This window comes from Giraffa tippelskirchi, chromosome 2 (assembly GCF_054371585.1).
Source record: "Giraffa tippelskirchi isolate mGirTip1 chromosome 2, T2T-mGirTip1v1.2.pri, whole genome shotgun sequence".
Taxonomy (NCBI): domain Eukaryota; kingdom Metazoa; phylum Chordata; class Mammalia; order Artiodactyla; family Giraffidae; genus Giraffa; species Giraffa tippelskirchi.
Genome location: NC_137276.1, coordinates 118870815 through 118888929, shown reverse-complemented (window position 1 = coordinate 118888929; position 18115 = coordinate 118870815). Strand labels below are relative to the sequence as shown.

General features: G+C 42.6%; 1 protein-coding gene across 1 annotated transcript in view; it reads right to left on the bottom strand.

Moving 5' to 3' along the window:
* SLC35F3 (solute carrier family 35 member F3) overlaps positions 1–18115 on the bottom strand; it is a 409744-nt gene that overhangs the window by 379175 nt on the left and 12454 nt on the right. The window lies entirely within an intron of this gene.

Below are 18115 nucleotides of genomic sequence, written 5' to 3'. Positions count from 1 at the left end.
ATCTCCCAGCTGTGGCAGTGACACTCCTCATCTCTCTGTGACACATGCACCTCATTATTACCCCATCTTATGAAGACATTTCCAACCCAACCTGAGACCTCACCTCTTGTTTGCAAAGAGAGATTCACCAAGTTCACAACAATACACTGTTATCAAAATCAATTAGACATGAAGTAGGATTTCTGCACTTAGCTCAGTGTTCCAAGCACTAGCTACCAATTTTAGAGCCTGGTAACTTGAAAGAGACTGAAGCATCCTAAGAAAGATTGGAAAGCATGGATATGCTTGCCATTCCAAATCCTACGGTCAATAACAGCAAGTAGGTGCTCAGAGAGTAATAATCCAAGGATAAACCAAACTCAACAGACATGAGTTTGAGCAAACTCTGGGAGACAGTGAAGGACAGGGAAGCCTGGTGTGCTGCAGTTCACAGGGTCGCAAAGAGTCAGATATGACTTAGTGACTGAACATAAAAAACTATAGTCCTCATCTCACTTAACTGCTACATTGCATTTAAAGTTATTACCCAGTCCTACTTTCCTATCACTTTTTCCTTTCCTTGCTTCCTTGAGCCTATTTTATTGTTCTCCTTTGGTCTTTCTGACTCTGTAGTTGCCTACATGAGTTCCTTTATACCCATATATCTGTACAACCATCCGTCCATCCATTCACCCATCAACCCAACCACCCACCCACCCATCCATCCACCCACCCATCCATACGGGTTTTAGCCATTTTTTTTCCTCCCTGGCCACATCTCCCTTAGTTATAATGACCCTGTTGCTGTTTTCTGAAATCCATCCCCTCTATAAGTATCCCAAAATCCATTTGAGGGGAAATTATCGTCTTTGGAGAAGGTAATATTCCGAGCTTGCCTCTTGCTGTGGCTTCCAACCATCTAAGCTATGGGCAGAGGATTCTTCAACATCTTGCCTCCTGGTATAGCCAGAAGACAATTCCCTGACCCAGATTCAGCCAATCAAATGCTTGTAAGTCTTGAGCAAGTAAAGCAAGATGAGAGTTATCAATTACACGCCTTCTTCTTTGGCAAGAACTTTGGTGTGGTCTCTGCTTCCTAGTATCTGGAGTCCCAGCACCACATCCATTTCTCCAGTTTGATGATTTGATCACTCATAGTTTACACAAGTCTTCAGTGCCCTTCCAGAAAGTGCCTTTTTGCCTATGACTAAGATGGGCTTCCCCAGTAGCTCAGCTGGTAAAGAATCTGCCTGCAATGCAAGAGATGCCAGTTCAATTCCTGGGTCAGGAAGTTCCCCTGGAGAAAGGACAGGGTACACACTTAAGTATTCTTGGGCTTCTCTGGTGGCTCAGATGGTAAAGAATCCACCAGCAATGCAGGAGACCCAGATTTGATCTGTGGGTTGTGAAGATCCCCTAGAGGACAGCATGTCAACCCACTCCAGTATTCTTGCCTGGAGAATCCCGTGGACGGAGGACCCTGGCAAGCTATAGTCCATGGGGTCACAAAGAGTCAGACAAGACTGAGCGACTAAGCACAGAGCACACAACAGACTGGATATCTATTGCTTGTGACTAAGAACACCAACTCATCCACAGGGGCAATGGTATTGATAAACTTCACTTATCAATATCTCCAGTTACCCATAGGTTGATAACAAGATTGAACCCAAAGCTGTCTTATGAATTCTGGAAACTACCTCCAACTAATTAATGGTCATCACTACCTGAAGATCACCCAGTTACCCAAGTCAGCAATATGAGTATCAGCCTCTCCTCATCCCTCTCACCAATGCTCTATCTTAAGTCCATCACATCTACTCCCAGTTATCCTGGCTTTTATCCTAACTTCTACATCCCACTGACCCAGCCTTAGTTGTGATGTTTATTGTCTTTTGCCTGTGTTATAGAATTTAGCTTCCCAACCAGGCAACGCTCTCAGTCCAGTCTTCTTTCTGATTAAAAGTGAATTTTCTAAAATGCAAGTATGATCCCATCACTTCTCTTTTCCAAACACTTCAAAAGCTCTTCTCTGCCTTCATCAGAGTATCTCAAACTTATTATTCCAAAACATTAGACAATTCCAACTGAAGTGCTCTAAAGGATACTTTGTTGTTGTTATTCAGTCGCTAAGTTGTGTCTGACTCTTTGCAACCCCATAAACTGCAGCACACCAGACTTCCCTGTCCTCCACTATCTCCCAGAATTTGCTCAAGGTCATGTCCATTGAATGGGTGATGCTATCTAACCACTTCATCCTATGCCACCCTCCTCTTCTTTTGCCTTCAATCTTTCCCAGCATCTTTCCTATCCACAAAAGGGCACTAGAGGAGGAGAAGGGGACGACAGAGGATGAGATGGTTGGATGGCATCACTGACTCAATGGACATGAGTTTGAGCAAGCTCCAGGAGCTGGTGATGGACAGGGAAGCCTGGAGTGCTGCAGTCCACGGGGTCGCAAAGAGTTGGATATGACTGAGCGACTGAACTGAAAGGGCACTTTAGTGCTAATATAAAATAACTGATATCTTAAAATTCATAGGAAAAGTATTAATTTCCATAATATTGGGAAAGCATAAACAGAGATAATCAGATGGGCTGGGATTATTTTTACTGAGGCAGACGTCTACACCCAGACAGACTTGGATGATTTTAATCAGAGATGTATCACATCTTGAATTTTTAACAGAGTGGATATTCTAAACCTTCTTTACTCATGTGGTTTACATTCAGCTCCTTTGGTATTCTGGCTAAAACCTTTATCAAAGACATCACTTTCCAAGACAAAGTCCTCATATGCATGGCATTCCAATTCACTGAAAGGCTTTTTCCTGCCTCCTACTGCATGAAGGTGGGGTTCTTTATCTTGTGCCCTTTCTATGAAACTTGGGGGAGTTTTGATGTAGGGGAGGCATCTAGGGTCAAATGTTGTGAACTGCTGGATTCATGGGGGTAGGTAAGAGGAGAGGGGAGAGGAGGAGAGGTAGGGATCATTCAGGGCAGGTCTTGTTATCACAAAATGCCAGAATCTATAACAAGACCCTGGATGGTAATCAGGAAGGGAAGCAACAAATGCTCCCCTCCCAGCTTCCTGTCTTGTTCTGAGATGTAGGTTTTTTATAATGACAGGAATGGACTGTAAGATGTGGCAAAAATATGGTACAGACAAGACAATAGGTAACCTATGAAAACTCACTGAATCAGGAAACACTTACCCCTTTGACCTGAGCTGGTGAGGCCACTTTGTCTGCTCCACTTTCAGAAACAACTATCAAAAGGCGATAGTGTTTCTAAGATCATCTCTGTCTTCACTAGGTTAATGCTAGGGACCATAGAGAGGCCACAGCAACTAAGGACGAAGGATTTCGTTGTGTAATAACTATCTACTCTCTCTTACCTCTCGGTAAGTTGGTGAAATGTTTACCAACACCAAAGACAAATACATAATTAATATTGACTTAAAACTTAAAACCAAGTTCTGCTGCTGCTGCTGCTAAGTCGCTTGAGTCGTGTCTGACTCTGTGCGACCCCACAGATGACAGCTCATCAGGCTCCGCCGTCCCTAGGATTCTCCAGGCAAGAATACTGGAGTGGGTTGCCATTTCCTTCTCCAGTGCATGAAAGGGAAAAGTGAAAGTGAAGTCGCTCAGTCACGTCCGACTCCTAGCGACCCCATGGACTGTAGCCCACCAGGCTCCTCCATCCATGAGATTTTCCAGGCAAGAGGACTGGAGTGGGGTGCCATTGCCTTCTCCGAAACCAAGTTCTATTTCTCCTTAAAATGTAGAAAGATTCAAGAGAACATTACCCAAACAACAACAAAGAGTTGGAAAATAAACAAATTATAGTATTTATTGAGCCTAGCAGAGAGCAGAGGTAGCAAACAAGTAAACTAAATTCCAAAACGTGACAAGTGCCTCCAAGTTGAGATGAAAACAGCACCTGTTTCATTTTTAGCGGAGCATGGAAGAAAGAGAAGGCTTCCATACCACTGAGTAAGAAGAGACCAGCTAAATGTTTAATAAATTCTTAAAGGAAAAGTATAGACCAGTGCATCAATCTGGAAAAGCTAGGAGTCTCAGTTTATTTCCTAAGCCTTCCTACCCACTCCAGTATTCTGACCTGGAGAATTCCATGGACTATATCGTCCATGGGGTCGCAAAGAGTTGGACACGACTGAGCGACTTTCACTTTCACTGTCACCAAGCAGTTCTCTAGAAGAACTAGGCGGAGGCTGGAGACAGAGCCTTTCAGGGTAGCAAAGGCTCCTGGCAGGAAGGCTGTTCACTTTCCCAACACTTCTCTTTTTTTTTTCAAACTTTAAACTTTTTATTTTGTATTGGGGTATGGCTGATTAACAATGCTGTGGTAGTTTCAGGTGAACAGTGAAGGGACTCAGCCACACATATACATGTATCCTTTCTCCTCCAAACCCCTGTCCCATCCAGGCTATCACATAACATTGTGTAGAATTTCATGCTCTATACAATAGGTCCTTGTTGCTCAACTCTTCCCTTATACAAAGCAAAAGTCTAAAGCCACTGGGCCACAAACTCTCTTATCTCAGTACCAAGAAAAACAATCTCTTGCTTATAGGCTAGGAGTAGGAACAAAGCCAGCTCGCTCCAGGGGTGAAGTAGAAAATCATCTCGACCCCAGGTTGTAAGCAAAGATCCACCACCTCTGCTGCAGGGGGAAGGGAAGAAGTTAAAATGGACCTACCCCTGGGTTCCGTGGACAGAGAATCCCATGGACAGAGAATCCCATGGACAGAGGAGCCTGGCAGGTTACAGGTATGGGGTCGCAGGAGTCGGACATGACTTAGCAACTAAACCACCACCATCAAGAAATAAAGCAATCAATAGAAGCAGATACAAAGGCCACCAGACACTGGTTCTATCAAAGAGGAGTGCCTGAGTGCGTGCTCAGTTGTGTCTGACTCTTTGCAACCCCATGAACTGTAGCCCGCCAGGTTCCTCTATCCATGAAATTTTCCAGGCAAGAGTACTGGAATGGGTTGCCATTTCTTTTCCAGAGGATCTTCCTGCCCCAGGGCTCAAACCTGGGTGTCTTGTCTCCTGCATTGGCAGGTGGGTTCTTTATCGCTGCACCACCTGGAACTCTATTTCAATAACTATGATTAAAATGTTGCGGCATCTAATACAACAGGTGGACAAACATGCATGAACAGATGCGCATTTCAGCAGAGAAATCTGCCTTGAAGACAGTTCTTCCAAAGGGGCATTAAAATTATAAAGTAAACCTAGAGCTTCCAAGCATGATGAGATCCCACTTTTCCCATGATGCTCGTATTAGAAGGTATAAAAAATACCTTGATCATTACAACAAACACCAGTGCTAGACACAGCTTCCTTATTTTCACTGAAACATCTTTCACCTCTGTAGGAAGTTACCTTTGTAACAGAATGAAAGCTTATGGCCTTTTTGATCACTTTAAAGTTAAGTAAGGAAAACTCCCATTAAGTGTCAAAAATAAACAGCTCACAGGCTTGTAATATTCTGTTTCTTGATCTGGATGCAGGAAACATGAGTATATTCATTTTGTAAAAATTCATTCATCAAGCCGTACACTTAAAACTTGCATTCGTTTCATTATGGATATTTTACTTCAATAAGAATGTCTTCGTATAATAGCTCATTTTGAATAAGGACCTACTGTATAGCCCAGGGAACTCTACTCAATACTCTGTAATAACTTATATGGGAAAAGAGTCTGAAAAAAGAAGATATATGTATATGTACATATATAAATGAATCACTTTGTTGTTCACTCGAAACTAACAGAACACTGTCAATCAACTACACTCCAATATAAAATAAAAACTTTAAAAATAACTTGTTAAAATACATCTGGTAAAATTTTAATTTTTTTTAATCTAATGATAGTTTTTTAAAGCAATTTAAATGCGTATAGGTTTTACAGCTCAATAGTATCACCCATCTAGCTGACTAGTTATTATCAAGGTAATTATCTGGACTACATGGGTGAGTTTGTAAAGACTTCTTTTAAGAATAAGGACCTCAAAAAAAAAAACAAAACAAGGAACTCAAGTGCACAGAAAAGATCTAGAAGCTAATGTAATGGAAATACTAGCAACAAAAATATCTTGGAAAATGAGGATCTGGATACAGATCCCTAAGGCCTTCACTTTTCTCCAAAACTTTACTTAGGGAAGCTCACATGGATAGAGGCCACTTGAATTCATAAGATAAAACACACACTCATTTTGTAGCCTGGACATTTCTAAACCTAAAGACATACTTCACCTTCTTAGACAAATTATTGCTATCCTATATCATCCTTCTTATTAGCATGTGAAGACTGGTATATAAAGTATGGTTCTAAGTATATTTATTGAGTATCACTTGCTCGCTGCCAGTCGTTCACCCCTGTAACGCCATGGACTGCAGCCTGCCAGGCTCCTCTGTCCATGGGATTCTCCAGGCAAGAATACTGGAACGGGTTGCCATTTCCTACTCCCGGGGATCTTCCCAACCCAGGGATTGAACCCATGTTTCCTGCGGCTTCTGCATTGGCAGGCAGATTCTTTACCACTAGCGCCACATGGGAAGCCCCCTCTATATTAAGTCTATTTTGCACTTAAAAAAAAAAAATAACAGGCTTGTCAGCAGCTCTTTGGAGGAAACTACCATATCAGCAGGATTCCCTGATGGCACAGTGGTAAAGAATCCGCCTGCTAACAAAGGAGTCGAGGGAGACTCGGGTTCAATCCTTGGAGAAAGGAGATGGCAACCTACTCCAGTATTCTTGCCTGGAAAATCCCATGGACAGAAGAGCCTGGCAGGCTACAGTCCATAGGGTCATAGAGTCAGAGACGACTTAGCGACTGAACAACAACAAACATCAGCAAGAAGCCCCTTCTCTTGTCACTTTAGCAAAGCTATATGGTAACTAACTTTTAAACCAGGCACCCCCATGCTGCACTCATCTTTGCCCCAAGAACACCTTTCAAATCTTTTCATCACACAATATCTTGCATAACTTGTCAGTTCTTTCAGTAGGTCAAAGAAGTGTAACAGAAATGAAACATAAGTGATGAACAGATGACCAGATAGATTTCCTAACTTCCCCTTCAGTAATCTCATGAATAAAGTGTGTGGACAAGACAGCTTCTAGAGGAAAAATCACAAGAAGTCAACAAGCCTGCGTGCAGTGGGTGCTGGTGATGACTCTGACCTCCCATCTCTATGATTCACTGAGATTACTTCCCTATTTCCCTTTAAAACCTTCCATAGCTGAGCAGAATCTTCAAAGGTAGTTTCTGGGGGACATTGACTCCACCATCTCCCCAGATTGCTGACATTCTAATTAAAGGCACTTTTCCTTTCTATCAACATCTGTAAGGATTGATTTTGTAAGCAGTGAGCAGTGGGGCCTGATTCATTCGGTAACAGGCGGAGAGACCACATGGATGCACTTTCGCTTCACTTTGCAGCTGCAATTTTCTGAAGACCAAAATCCACAGAGAGAATGGTATCCCAAATTACAGCTAACAATAAGTTTGTCATTGTGGTTGTTGTTCAGTCGCTCAGTCGTGTCTGACTCTTTGTGACCCCATGGACTACAGCATGCCAGGCTCAAACTCATGTCCATTGAATTGGTGATGCCATCCAACCATTTCATCCTCTATTGTGAAGCATGGAAATTTAAACAAAGAGAAATCCTCAAGCGTTAGCTTTAGCTGTTTCTTCTATAAAAACTTCCAATTAACATGGATAAAACTTTTAAGAGAAGCAATCTATACATCACTATTCTTCTGCCTCCCTGGTCATCTTCTGGGGGAAAACCAGTAAGCAATAAAATACCAGTGAAGAATGGCACAAAGGATTATATCCAAAGTCCCAATTATTTTTACTATGATCTTGTCATTTCCTGAAGAGCCAAAACCTGGCTTCCTTTCTTTGTCTTTTAAAAATATTTATCTATTTATTTGGCTGTATCAGGTGTTAGTTGCCGCATCCAGGCTTCTCTCTAGTTGAGGAGCGCAGGCTCAGTAGCTGCGGAGAGTGGGATCCCAGTTCCCGGACCAGGGAAGGAACCCGTATCCCCTGCACTGGCAGGCAGATTCTTAACTACTGGACCACTGGGGAAGCCCCCTTTGGATCTTTAAGCACACACTTCTGCAGAACTTCCACAGCACTAACACAGTATCGAAATCTGAGTTTACTTCGCAAAAAGAGAAGAAAAGTGCCCTTCCCTCAAAAAGGGAAAAATGAGGTCTGCTTCTATTTACAAACATCTAGATGTCCAAAACAAGTGGGATCACGGTTTAGAGAGACCCTGCTATTCACAACTTCGGTGGAACCATGCCGAGGACAACAGAGGAGCCAGAGTTCTAATTTTAAGTTCTGATTCCCACAGGTCCTAGATGGTTATCATCCTCCAAAAACAGCCTGATCCATCCAGGGACCAATGTCTCTACACAGAGCAGTCCCCTCCTCCCAGTGACCATCTTTTATAAAGAGATTTTTCGTTGTTAATAACACATATGGCAAAGTACTTGATACATTTTTACAAGTCTACATCCTTTTACATAAATATACCCTGGCCCCCAGATTCCCACATAGAGTATTTCCACCACGTCACGAAGAAGGCTCCCTAACGCCTCTTTCCAGTCCATAAACCCAAGTGTAACCACTCCTCTGACCTTTATCACCACAGATTAGTTTTGCCAGCTTTTGAACTTTATATAGATGGAATCATATAGTATGTTGTAATCATCCTTTTTTGCAAAGCTCATCAACCTCACAGGGTCTCGGAGAACCACTTAAAAGTACAAGGGTTCTGTGAATGGATTGTTCAATAATCCTTGATCCAGACTTCTGGCATCCACAGCTGGCCAGGTGGGAAATTAAAGCACCTCTTTGCAGTGAGGGGAAAAAAAAAATCAAGAGACCAACCACAGCTCACTTTACTTCAAAAAATCAAAGGAAACTCCTGCTGCCCTTGTAGACCAAGAACAGCTGGGTCCTTCCTCATCTGACACTTGATAAACTGCTTCCGGGGAGGAGGATCAGCCAGGGGTAAAATAAAGCACTTTCTGTCTGGGGAGCACGAGTCTCCTTATCAGTTTCTCTTAAAGGGGTAACTCCCCAAAGATGGTCCTCTCGACAACCTCTCCAAGTTTCTCCATTTCTATTTTCTCTCTCACCTCCGAGAAGAACTCTCCACTAGGGATGTTGTCACCATCTCTGCAGAGCTGCTCATCACAAAAGCTGCAAGGAATTTATTCAAAGCCCTATAACTGTCTTACAGAAACAACACAGTGCAAGCCATGTTAAGTCTCTTGGTCACACTTGAAGCTGCCTAAAAGGTGTAACCCAGGACCAGGTAGGTACTCCTGTGGTTCAACAGGAAATCCTCATTTTCTTTGCGTTGCATTAGAACTGTTGTTTCTCTTTATTTTCCAAGCTTTGAAATGCAAACAGACTCTCCCATGGTTGAGTGTTCAACATAATTAATCAAAGAATATTCAATCAATATATCTTTGGTCAATGTACCAAAAGAAATGAGAAAAAGTAGTGGAATGAAAAGGAACTCTTCCATCCATGTGTTTCCCTTTCCAGTGACTCAGTAGCAGGGCGTCAGCTCACACAAACAGATGAAGTGATTCGGATGGGGCTGATTTGCTAGATAGGACCCAGATTTGTCTAGCCTCTTAATTTTCTTTTTTTTTAAAAACAAAAAAGCTCTCATTTACAGAATAGATGACTTCCTCTGATACTGTGGATAAATCTTAGACTCATTAAAATTCTAGGCTGGTGGGGATTCAGGAGGTAATCTTGCCAAATCCTTTCTTTCTTTTTGAATGTATTATTATTTTTTAAATTTTTGGCCACACCATGCAGCATGGGGGAATCTTATTCCCAGACCTGGGATCAACCCATATACACTGCATTGGAAGTGCAGATTCTTAACCATTGGACCACCAGGGAAGTCCCACCAAATCCCTTCTTTGAACATAAAAACTAAAGGATGGCCAGGCTGGGTGAGGGACCAGGACAATGAGACCCAGTCGGTAAATGGCAGAACCAAGCCCAGCCTTCAGGTCTCCCCTAATGCCCGATTCATTTCTTTGCCCTTCTGGTAGCCTGCATCTGTGCATGCTTGGTCATTCAGTCACGTCTGACTCTTTGTGACCCTATGGACTGTAGCCTGTCAGGTGCCTCTGTCCATTGGATTCTTCAGGCAAGAATACTGCAGGGGTTACCATTTCCTTCTCCAGAGCATCTTCCCAACTCAGGGACTGAACCTGCATCTCCGGTGTATCTTGTTTGGCAGGCAGATTCTTTACCCCTAAGCCACCTGGGAAGCCCTGCGTTATCACATTATTCTTCCTTCCCCTCTATACAGGAAGCTGAAGGCAAGACGTTGGCAGGGCTGGTTCTCATCAAAAGGCTCAACTAGGGAAGGACTTACTTTTCTGCTTGTATGGCTGTTGAGCAGCCTTCCACTCCCTATGATTTTAGAGCTAACAGCTTCAGTTTTTTTGGTGGCGAGAGGCCACCCTCAAGTATTAAAGACCACCTGCAGTTCTTTGTCACACAGGCCTCCAAAACACGGCCAACTGTTTCATCAAGGCTGGAGAGGGAAGATCTAAAGGGAGTTTGCTGGCAAGGTGGAATCTCATGTAACACAACATGACCATGAAAAGGATATCCCATCACCTGCCATATTCCATTGGTTAAAACCAAGTCACAGGTTCCACCCACACTCAAAAAGAGGGAATTACTCAAGGGCTAGACTTCTGAAGCAGACATCACTGGGGATCACCTTCAAGTTTGTCCGCCATGACACTACAACCTGACATACCCCTCTTGGATGTGTAACCACTGGAAATGAGTGTCAATATTCATCGGAGACAACTACAAAGACGGTCATAGAGCACTGCAAGGTACTTGTCACCTCTCCTCCCTCAGCTTAGCACCTTCACACATGCTTCTTCTCATAAAAACTGTTTGAAATTCAAACCCCACTCTTCCTCCCCTTAGTACTCTTCCTCTGACCTTGTGCAGACTTGATTCTGAAACCAATCAATCCTTTCCACTCTCAGTTCAAGGAAACTTGCTGTTAATAGACTGCAGCATTTCTGCTTTCTCTGTTTCATTGAGATTCCAAAAGACTCTCTCTTTCTGCTATTCGTAACAAGATCTTCCCTTTTTTCAAAAGGTGAAAGTGAAAGTTGCTCAGTCGTCTCCAACTCTTTGTAAACCCAAGGGCTATATAGTCCATAGAATTCTCCAGGCCAGAATACTGGAGTGGGTAGCCTTTCCCTTCTCCAGGGGATCTTCCCAACCCAGGGATCGAGCCTAGGTCTCCCACATTGCAGGCAGATTATTTACCAGCTGAGCCACAAGGGAAGACCAAGAATACTGGAGTGGATATCCTATCCCTTCTCCAATGGATCTTCCTAACCCAGGAATTGAACCAGGGTCTCCTGCATTGAAGGTGGATTCTTTATCAACTGAGCTATCAGGGAAGACCTTTTTCACAAGGCGACCCCCATAATTTAAAATAATGTCTCCAATTCTCATGCATTCTTTAGAGGCGTAAGTAACATTATACCTGAGTAAATAAAATTGAGCAAGAGCCTGTAGAGCTCCCCAGCAGAAAGCTTTTCTGTGTCCCCCATTTCTAGATTGGGCTTCCCAAGTGGTGCTAGTGGTAAAGAACCCACCTGCCAATGCAGGAGACATAAGAGATGTAAGTTTGATCCCTAGGTCAGGAAGATCCCCTGGAGGAGTATATTGCAACCTACCCCATTATTCTTGCCTGGAAAATCCCCATGGACAGAGGAGCCTGGGGGACTATAGTCCATAGCGTCACACAGAGTCTGACATGACGGAAGCAACTCAGCACATGTATATGCACATTTCCAGAAAGAATGAAGAGATGGAGCCAAAGCAAAAACAACATCCAGTTGTAGATGTGACTGGTGACGGAAGTAAAGTCCGATGCTGTAAAGAACAATATTGCATAGGAACCCGGAATGTTAGGTCCGTGAATCAAGGCAAATTGGAAGTGGTCAAACAGGAGATGGCAAGAGTGAACATTGACATTTTAGGGATCAGTGAACTAAAATGGACTACAATGGGTGCATTTAATTCAGATGACCATTATATCTACTACTGAGGGCAAGACTCCCTTAGAAGAAAAGCAGTAGTTCTCATAGTTAACAAAAGAGTGCAAAATGCAGTCAGTCAGTTCAGTCGCTCATTCGTGTGCAACTCTTTGCAACCCCATGAACCGCAGCATGCCAGGCCTCCCTGTCCATCACCAACTCCCAGAGTCCACCCAAACCCACGTCCACAGAGTCGATGATGCCATCCAGCCATCTGATCCTCTGTCGTCCCATTCTCCTCCTGCCCTCAATCTTTCCTAGCATCAGGGTCTTTTCCAATGAGTCAGCTCTTCGCATCAGGTGGCCAAAGTGTTGGAGTTTCAGCTTCAACATCAATCCTCCCAATAACACCCAGGACTAATTTCCTTTAGGATGGACTGGTTGGATCTCCTTGCAGTCCAAGGGACTCTCAAGAGTCTTCTCCAACACCACAGTTCAAAAGCATCAATTCTTCTGCACTCAGCTTTCTTTATAGTCCAACTCTCACATCCATACAGGACCACTGGAAGAACCATAGCCTTGACTAGACAGACCTTTGTTGGCAAAGTAATGTCTCTGCTTTTTAATATGCTATCTAGGTTGGTCATAACTTTCCTTCCAAGGAGTAAGCGTCTTTTAATTTCATGGCTGCAGTCACCATCTGCAGTGATTTTGGAGCCCAGAAAAATAAAGTCAGCCACTCTTTCCACTGTTTCCCCATCTATCTGCCATGAAGTGATGGGACCGGATGCCATGATCTTAGTTTTCTGAATGTTGCGATGTAAGCCAACTTTTTCACTCTCCACTTTCACTTTCATCAAGAGGCTCTTTAGTTCTTCTTTACTTTCTGCCATAAGGATGGTGTCATCTGCATATCTGAGGTTATTGATATTTCTCCCGGCAATCTTGATTCCAGCTTGTGCTTTCTCTAGCCCAGGGTTTCTCATGATGTACCCTGCATATAAGTTAAATAAGTAGGGTGACAATATACAACCTTGAAGTACTCCTTTTCCTATTTGGAACCAGTCTGTTGTTCCATGTCCAGTTCTAACTGTTGCTTCCTGACCTGCATACAGGTTTCTCAAGAGGCAGGTCAGGTGGTCTGGTATTCCCATCTCTTTCAGGATTTTCCACAGTTTATTGTCATCCACACAGTCAAAGACTTTGGCATAGTCAATAAAGCAGAAATAGGTGTTTGTCTGGTACTCTCTTGCTTTCTCAATGATCCAGTGGATGTTGGCAATTTGATCTCTGGTTCCTCTGCCTTTTCTAAAACCAGCTTGAACATCTGAAAGTTCACGGTTCATGTATTGCTGAAGACTGGCTTGGAGAATTTTAAGCATTACTTTACTAGCATGTGAGATGAGTGCAATTGTGTGGTAGTTCGAGCATTCTTTGGCATTGCCTTTCTTTGGGATTGGAATGAAAACTGACCTTTTCCAGTCCTGTGGCCACTGCTGAGTTTTCCATATTAGCTGGCATATTGAGTGCAGCACTTTCACAGAGTCATCTTTCAGGATTTGAAATAGCTCAACTGGAATTCTATCACCTCCACTAGCTTTGCTTGTAGTGATGCTTCCTAAGGCCCACTTGACTTCACATTCCAGGATGTCTGGCTCTAGTTGAGTGATCACACCATCATGATTGTCTGGGTCGTGAAGAACTTTTTTGTACAATTCTGTGTATTCTTGCCACCTCTTCTTAAAATCTTCTGCTTCTGTTAGGTCCCTACCATTTCTGTCCTTTATTGAGCTCATCTTTGCATGAAATGTTCCCTTGGTATCTCTAAGTTTCTTGAGAAGATCTCTAGTCTTTCCCATTCTATTGTTTTCCTCTATTTCTTTGCATTGATCGCTGAGGAAGGCTTTCTTATCTCTCCTTGCTATTCTTTGGAACTCTGCATTCAGATGGGTATATCTTTCCTTTTCTCCTTTGCTTCTCACTTCCCGTCTTTTCACAGCTATTTGTAAGGCCTCCTCAGACAGCAATTGGGTGCAATCTCAAAAATGACAGAATAATCTCTGTTTGTTTCCAAGGCAAACCATTCAATATCACAGTAACCCAAACCTATGCCTCAACCAGTAATGCTGAAAAAGCTGAAGTTGAATGATTCTATTATGACCTACAAGACCTTCCAGAACTAACACCCAAAAAAGATGTCCTTTCATCATAGGGGACTGGAATGCAAAAGTAGGAAGTCAAGAGATACCTGGAGTAACAAGCAAATTTGGCCTTGGAGTCCAAAATGAAGCTGAGCAAAGGCTAACAGAGTTTTGCCAAAAGAATGCACTGGTCATAGCAAACACCCTCTTCTAACAACATAGGAGAAGACTCTACACATGGACATCACCAGATGGTCAATACTGAAATCAGATTGATTATATTCTTTGCAGCTAAAGATGGAGAAGCTCAATACGGTCAGGAAAAACAAGACCAGGAGCTGACTGTGGCTCATATCATGAACTCCTTATTGCCAAATTCAGACTTAAATTGAAGAAAGTAGGGAAAAGCACTAGACCATTTAGGTATGACCTAAATCAAATCCCTTGCGATTATACAGTGGAAGTCACAAATAGATTCAAGGGATTAGATCTGATAAGAGTGCCTGAAGATCTATGGACAGAGCTTCCTGACATTGTACAGGAGGCAGTGATCAAGATCAGCCCCAAGAAAAAGAAAGGCAAGAAGGCAAAGTGATTGTCTGAGAAGGCCTTACAAATAGCTGAGAAAAGAAGAGAAGTTAAAGGCAAAGGAGAAAGGAAAGATATACCCATCTGAATGCAGAGTTCCAAAGAATAGCAAGGAGAGATAAGAAAGCCTTCCTCAGTGATCAATGCAAAGAAATAGAGGCAAACAATAGAATTGGAAAGATTAGAGATTTCTTCAAGAAACAACATTGCAGCCCTGGGGCAGAGTATGGGTTCTCCCTCAAGGGAGCTGTTTTGCATATACTGACACCCCAACGGTGTGGGAGGAGTTAACCATATGCTGCCTACAAGCACAGAGATCCCAGACCCATTGGAACCAGAAGGTTGTTGCTGACTCCCACTTAAACTCACCACCAACCAATCAGAAAAATGACCACAAGCTGATCACACTCTTGAGCCATTTCTATAAAACTCTCACTAGCCCCTCCAGGCCAGACACACAGTTTTGAGGGCATTAACCCACTGTGGCCCCCCTTGCCTGGCAAAACAATAAAGTTTTTGTTTTCTACTTTACCCAAACTATATCCAAGATTTAATTTGATGTCGGGGTACAGAAGCTGGCTTCGGCTTCAGTCCCTAGGAATTGATTTGAGTGATGGCGCTTGCTGACCATTAGGAAGCATCAGTTCCAAAGATGTACAGCCTTCTCTCCGTGATGAGATTTGCATGTGCTCAGCTCCAAGAGGAGGTGGAAGCCAAAGGAGGCAAGCAAGATAGGAAAGGAGGAGTGAACAAGACACTGTCCTTCGACAACCCAGCCTCATTTTAGATTTTAATCACACCTCTGAGACTTAGATTCATCTGCACATGCAAAAGTGACCCCAGGATCACCTCACACTGGCCACAATGGCCATCATCAAAAAGTCTACAAATAACAAATACTGAGGAGAATGTGGAGAAAAAGCAACTCTACTATACTGTTAGTAAGAATGAAAATTGGTGCAGCCATTATGGAGAACAGTATGGAGGTTCCTTAAAAAACTGAAAATAGAATTACCATATGACTCAGCAAGGGCTCCCCTGGTGGCTCAAATGGTAAAGTATCTACCTGCAATGCAGGAGAGCCAGGTTCGATCCTTGGGTAGGGAAGATCCCCTGGAGAAGGGAATGGCTACCCACTCCAGGATTCTTGTCTGGAGAATTTCATGAACAAAGGAGCCTCGCAGGCTACAGTTCATGGGATTGCAGAGAGTCAGCATGATTGAACGACTAACACTTTCACTTTCATGACCCAGCAATCCCACTCCTGGGCATACATCTGGAGAAAACCATAATTCAAAAAGACACATGCACCCCAGTGTTCATGGCAGAACTATTTACAAGCCTTGGAAACAACCCAGATGTTCATCTGAGTTGAAAGGATAAAGATGTGGTACATACACTCAGTGGAATAACACTCACCACGAAAAAAGAATGAAATTATGTCATTTGCAGCAATGTGGATGAATCTAGAGATTATCACACTGAGTGAAGTAAGCCAGACAAAGACAAATATTGTATATCACTTATATGTGGAGTCTAAAAAATATGATGCAGCTGAACTTGTATACAGAACAGAGATACAGCCACACATACAGAGGACAAACTTACAGTTGCAGTGGGCCAGGACATGGGAATAGATTAGGAGTTAGGATTGACATAAACACCCTACTATGCATAAAACAGATAGCCAGTAAGGATCTACTGTCTAGCACAGGGAACTAGGTAAACTATGTTTACAATGTTTTGTAATTGCCTATAAGGGAAAAGAATCTGAGAAAAAAAATATATATATACACACATATATATGTATGACTGAATCACTCTGCTGTACACCTGAAACTATCACAACAATGTAAATTGAATATACTTCAATAATATATATATATTCAAAATAATAGTCACATTAATCAGGATGTTTTGATTTTTGTTAACTTATAAAAGTAGAGCTGCGACTTGGAAATATCACTCCATTCACATCTAGAAGAACTGGACAGCGTTATAACTCTTAGGCTGAACAACCGAGAAGAGCTTTTAAGGAGTATTCCAGTGGACGTGAGGATTCTCTCTTACAGGCACTGGAGAAACAGCATAGTAAGAACAGACAGGCAAGCAGGCAAGAACACATAGAGCTGGGAGTAAACCTCAACTCCCCCGAATTCCAGTCTGTCTGCTGCTATTTCTGGCAGGGCTCAAGTCAGAGGAAGAAAAACGCTCAGGTCTCAGGCAAGCTTTGTTCAAAGCTGGAAAGAAACCGAATGCCTGCGACAGAAAACATTAGGGAAGAAATGTGCAGGCTTAGTCGCTTAATCTCATCAACTCAGTCAAAACTCTTCATTGCTGCATGATTACACGAAAAAGAAAAATATGTTTCATGGCTGGGCTACAACAAATGAACAAATCAGAACTCTCACTACAGCAGCAGAACAACTAGTTTCCAAAGGAAGAGAAAAAGAGCTTTCCTGAGGCTCAGACCCTATCCAAAATATCTGATCCAAAACACCCCAAGATATTTAGTTACAGAAGCACCAAAAAGAAACATGGAGTCCACTTGTGGGATGGCCCTAACCAAGGAAAGTATATAATTTCATGGACCAGGATATGTCTGTCTGGTTTCTCAGTTCCATAGTTTTCTAGGAAATAGGTAACATGCCATATATTTAGTACAGCTTATCTAAGAAGTGAATATATTTACTGCCCATTAGAAGCAGTGAACTATTTGATGTTTGAATAAATCAAAGAGTGAGTGAGTGAGTGACTGGATGGAAAAATGAATGAATGGATTAATGAATAAATGAATACGCATTCATAGTAAGTTCCGCTGTTTGATCTGTTACCAAATCATTGACCAACAAACCTTTCCATGAGTGGTATCTGAAATTTCCTGCCGTGATTTTCTAAAGTCCCTGCCTGGCCCATGGGCTTCTCAAGAGGGAGCATGGTGGCAGCAGCATCTGGTTTGAAAGAGTTCCTTTCTCCACCTTCCCAGCCACCATACTGAAAACCTTCCAGGTATTCTGAGAGAAACACAAGACCCATGCAGGTTTCAGATAGAACAAACACAATGACACACGCACCACTACCCATTTTTTAGAATAAATTTGTGTTTTTAGAATAAATTTGAATTACAAAACCTTCATGGAACTGAAAACACACCTACGGCATGAAATCAGATACACCTACCAAACATGCTTATGTTAAATATTTAATAAAACAAAAGGCTGACTTAAAAGAAAAGAGTTTGGATAAACCCTTGAAATCTGCTGTTCTGGGTTATGGCATTCAAACGGTCTTCAAACGATTTCA